Genomic DNA, 5,766 nt, shown 5'->3' on the forward strand with positions numbered 1-5,766 from the left:
AGGAATGCACAGGAACGGAGTTCCGGCTGGCTCCCAAGTTGGCCACGCCCAGCAGGGACTCATTAGCATAATAGGCCATGCCCAACAGCAGAAACTCATTAGAATTGGCTACATTAGGGGTGTGTGGCCTAACATGCAAAGGAGTTCCTGCTACAAAAAAGCCCTGGGTTTTGACCACAAACAAGGTAAACAGAATAAGAAGGGAAAGGTGGTTGTGGCTAGATGACCACACTTCTGGTAACATGGGAATGCGGCTTAATATGCTAATGAGCGGTGCAGTCAGGGGTGTGGCCTAATATGCTAATGAATTTCTGCTTCTGGGTGTGGCCTATTATGCTAATGAGTTCCTGCTGGACTTTTTCTACAAAAAAGCCCTGCCCATGATTACAGAAGCTGATACAAGTAGTTCCAAAACAGCACGTGTTGGTGGCATCTGTACCTGCATACCACAACATGTTGGTATGATTTTCTGTATCAGCAGGAGGGTATATATTGCCAAGCACAGATTTAGAGTTGCACACCAGTGGAATAATATAAGTGTGTGAAATTCCCTGTATTCTACAGGGATATAAAGAAACATAGATAGAATCCAGTTACCCGATAGATTAATACTAGCACTGCAATCCAAAGCAGAGTTATACCCTTTATCTTCAATCCATCAACTTCAATCCATTGACTTCAGTGGGCTCAGGAAAGTGTAACTCAGTTTAGGATTTAGCATTGCCAACCCTAGCTGGTACGCCGGCAGGAGAATTCTGGGGTCACAAACAAATTTGGCATTGTTTGATGTGTGATGTTGCTTCTGGTGTGAAACTAGAAGTGACTTCATTCCGCCAGGGCAACTCTCTAGGATTCACCCCGAATGGAATGGCTAAACCAGTTTCGTGCTGTGTGTAATGTTGCACATTGGTGCAGCACCAAATTGCCCCCATTTCCCACCACTGCCCTGTTGAGCAGCAGCAAGAGATGAGGGATCTGGGAGTTCTGTAAGGACTGCTCTATAAACTAGGGAAGCACAGAATATTCTATCGCATTTCAGATATAGGCAGGCACTTTTAGAGCTACAAACAGAAAAATGCATTTTTGAACTGGAGGCTCAAGAAACTGTTATAAAGCAGGTACAGGTTAGATGTTATTTAAAGCTTGTGCAGAATCCTTCTTTGTCAGTGGATGAGCATCCAAGCCAGCATGGGTCCTGGCCCTTTTAATTTAATATGATGGGCCCACTGGGTTACAAATGTGATGAGGAGAAACGAGAAGGAGATCAAAGCTAAAGCGAGCACCAAATAAAACTGGACTTCGGACTGATGGTCTGGTTCACTTGCTTGGTTGCTCATTTCTGGAAGAGCTTCCTGAAAGTTCTCAGCAAACACCAAGTTCAGCGTTACAGTGGCTGAGAGCGAAGGTGTCCCATTGTCCTTAATTAAGATGACCAGCTTGTGTTTCACAGCATCTTCCTCCAAGGAAAGTACTTTTTCTTGATCTTGTTGAGGACAAATGCATCTCTTTCTCTCCTGCCTTGAAATTGGCCCCCAAGTTTTCATCCATAGCCACTGACCATAAGAAAAATCACTGAACAGGGAAAAAATGCTTTGACAAGCTGTCTGAAGAAAGTTTTGGACTTGAACTTTTAGTCTGAACCTTCCCTTCCATTTTTGCTCCTTAAAAAAACAACAGTTAGTGATACGTGCATAAGTGTATCTCTGCCACAGGGTTGTGAGGAACCAATTGTGCGTTTATGCACCACAGTGTTTTGTTGGGACCGGGAGACCCTGGGGGTTGTTAGTGGGTGCAGTCAGATGGCGGGCTGGGAGTGGTGTAAACCGCTTTGGTTCCAACTAGATGAATTTGATCCAGGGGAAGCGCGATCACACTCACCTCTTACATCGCTCCCTGGCATCTACACTTCAGGCGCTCAGCAGAGCGTGTCGGTGGTTTTTAAAAATTTTTACACAGTTTACGCATGTGCATAGGCAGTCTTCCTTATAATGAAGATCTTTGCGCAGGTGCATAACAACCCAACCCGAAAAGCATGCCCTGAAGCGAAGACATCCCTTTACATTTTTACTCTGAAACTGGCCTCCATGAGGTCCCAGTCTCGTCTAAAGCCTTACACTAGGCACCTTTTAAAAAATTATTATTAACGATGGGGCAAAGCTTTGCCCAAGCGCACATCGCCTACTAAAAGAAAAGAAATGGCGGGCGAAAAGCGGAAGCCTTGGGCTTCTGAACGGAAGTGGCTCTACACCGGCGGAGAGCGATCAGACGGGGAAAAAGCAGCTAGAACCGGAGCACTCAGGAAAACACCACTTGGGGACCTAGTGGCAAACTACACCGGTTTAAGGGGTGTTTGCGACAGTTGGCAATGGTTAGGGACGGATGGCAGATGTTGTGCATGTGATCGCGCATAAGTACTCCGTTTCTAACCAGCTTCTATACCGGCTTAAAGGCCCCATCTGAACACACCCTTTGAGTGGCAAATTCAAGGGGAAAAAACCCTTTCTTCCATTTCTTGGGGTGGGACAGCGGTGGAAATAGTCCCTATTTAGGCTCCTATATTGGCGACCAGGATTCCGCCCCCAGAACTTTACTCCAAGCTCTATGGGTAGAGAAAAAGGGAAAACTTATCTATGAAATCAGTCAGAAAGGGAGTAAGATAAGGTGGGAAAAGGAGTGATTTCTGGTGGAAAAATACAGTTGTATAGGAACCAACGATCACAGTACTAGGTGGATTTTGGAGTTGTCAAAAAGGAGCCAGTGCTTCGGCAATGCACCTGTGCGCGTGCATGAAAAACAAACAAACAAAAAAGATGCCATTTGACCACCTGCTTTGTGCTTACCGCACAGCAATAATCTGAATGAGCACACAGTGCAGTGGGTTAAGGGTGGAATGTCCGATCAAAACTCTCTGTGAAAACCCCCCCAATGAAATTAGAAGCACAGCCAGACTGTGCTAAGCCTATTGTCTGGCCACAGCCTAAATTTCCCAAAAGATTTTTTCCTACGCTTTCCCTGTGTTTGAATTCAAGTGGAAATTTTGTGAAGCTTCACTTGTGATTTTTTAAATCAAAATTTCATTTACTTGTTTATCACTTCATTTGGATCAGTAGCCAGAATATAGGAGTGCATGTGAATACAATAATATGTTCACTAACACTGACTTTATATATGGCTTGGCTAAAAACAGATACATTGTCATTAGCATCGAGGACAATAACATATACTTCAGTGCCAGTCATAGTCAGATCTCAATCATATGCTGTGATGACCAGACTGTGAATTGCTTCCTCTTCATGGTCCAGAGACCTTTCCAGCACTATTTTTGCATAGTTGTTTGACTAACTGCTGTTTGCACAGACATAGAGAAATGGTTGTTGGCAGTAAGTTTATAATCCTGTAGAGAACTGGTGCCCAAATCAGGATCCTGATGTTCATAATGGGCAACTACTTCTTAATTACTATTTTCACAACAAAAGTCATAAACAGCAAGCTATCACACACTGAAAGGGAAGCCTAAGATTTACTACCTGAGTTACAATGTGATTTTTCCACAGCCACCAAAAATCTAGTGACATGCAAAATTACTGCTTAAGCTCTCAAATCTGGAAATTCAGAGCAATCCATAAGAATGTGATCTATACAGTCAATTCAGTTAGTACCCTATCCACATACTCTGTTAGAGAATGCAATACCATTAAACCTTCCCAACAACACTGTTGAGGGCAAGGCACTCAAATGCCTAATCATAAATGCCCTTCTATACTTTGGAAGAAATAATTCAAACAGGTAGTTTGCCATTTTTATCAAGGGAAGAATACCAACTGGAAAGGATGAACATACTCTGCAAGCTCTAACCAGCATATTCTTATAATCAAGATCCCTCAAGCGTCTTTTAATTGACTGACTCAATTCACAACTACTCAGAGTTTCTATCATATCACTGGTGATGTCCAGATATAATTTCCAAGTATTTGTCCAAATCACTTGTATGATGATCCAGCATAACTAATCCAAGAAGACCTGGTATCTAAATTTTATTTCAACATCCTAATTTTCAGATTAAACACTCTCCACCAAATCTTTGCTTCAAAAGACATCTCCACAATCTCTGTTCTCAAAGCTATTCCTGCCGCACATCTTGGAATTCCCAGGATATTAATCTTCGTAATCGTCCATCAATCCAACCCCCTACAGCATACAGCAACTGCCCAGAAACTTTAGCATTAAATGCTTTAACTGTTGCAGGAATAAAATCTTGAAAAAACCTTACCAGTAACTCATAGTTATTCTTATAACAGAGCTCAAATGCACTTTTCAAGAAAGATTCGCTTTAAATATAGCTCCCAAGTACTTAAATGGCTCTATTTGTTACACAAACTGATGTCACTACTCCCCCCTGCTACTTTAAAAAAAATTAAACTGTCAGGAGATCTAATCACAGTTCTCCTGGATCCCATTTCCTTGCACTCAAAGAGAAAGAAGAGGTTTCTATTTAAAATATCCAACCTGCCTCACTCACGGGAAGTTCTTCATGCCTGCCACTGTTATTGGAAGACTGTTCCAGAACGTATCTTCTAAAAACCTTGTGATTTTCAATATAAATTTGTTATTGTCCTATTTGTTGGCTTTACTTGCTGTACACAGAACCTTGTTACGTACGTCTCCTTCTACTGTTGGTAGCTCCTTGTACACCAAATAGTTGTCAAAAATATAGGAGGCTCCTTTGCAAGAAAGACCCCTACATTATTTCTCTGGTAGGGCTCTATGTGTCTATCAGTCAGAGACAGATTAAGACCAATTGTGACATGCTGAGACCCTAAAGTGTTCCAAATTTATGAGACCCCAGAGGCCTTAAGATGTAGCTCACTTAGTTGTACTGATATCCAGCTCTGATATCAGTTTGTGCACCTTTAGTGAAGTGAACGAAGTAGCCCTGAGTGTACGGGGTGCTTCTTTGGTGTCCATTCCTGTGATAGTCGATTATCATTTTTTGCATCCACTTCAACACTTAACTTTTTTCATGTTTTCCTCTGAATCCTGAGCGAATATATTATCAGTTCCCTTAACGTAGCACGTCCAACAGTCACATTTATCCCCATTACTGCTGCATCACCTTGTCCATGGTCAAAAAGAGTCTTGAGATATGCCCGCTCCTCAGCTACAAGCTGATAGTAACAATAATCACGGTTGGCCCTCAAACACATTTTTATATATCACACTACAGAATCTTATGCCTTTTTTTTAGTAACTGCCCTGAGGTCATCCAGTTCATGCCGTATCATTCTGCAATCCTTTCTGCATTAAATATGTCCTTTAACTTGGGGGGTTGTGGAAATGTCATCGATACACTCCTGATCTCTCCTTTCCTAAAGCCATCAAAGATATAGCTGCACAGGAATGATTCACAACATACTACAGATACTATAGACCCTGAACTGCAGGCTGTGGAAGGTCAATACTTCAGCAGTTCGAGACCCAGGTGCCGTATGATGGAGTGAGCTCCCATCTCTAGTTCCAGCTCCTGCCAACCTAGCAGTTCAAAAGCAAGAAATTGCAAGTAGATAAATAGGTACCATTTCGGTGGGAAGGTCACAGCATTCTGTGCACCTTGGTGTTTAGTCATGCCGGCCACATGACCACGGAAATGTCTTCGGACAGCGCTGGCTCTTTGGCTTTGAAACGGAGATGAGCACCGCAACCCTAGAGTCGGATTCGACTGGCTTTCGAGCAAGGGAACCTTTACCTTTACTTACTATAACTACATTA

Source organism: Gekko japonicus, unplaced genomic scaffold (genome assembly GCF_001447785.1).
Source record: "Gekko japonicus isolate JY-2015 unplaced genomic scaffold, Gekko_japonicus_V1.1 scaffold834, whole genome shotgun sequence".
Lineage (NCBI taxonomy): Eukaryota > Metazoa > Chordata > Lepidosauria > Squamata > Gekkonidae > Gekko > Gekko japonicus.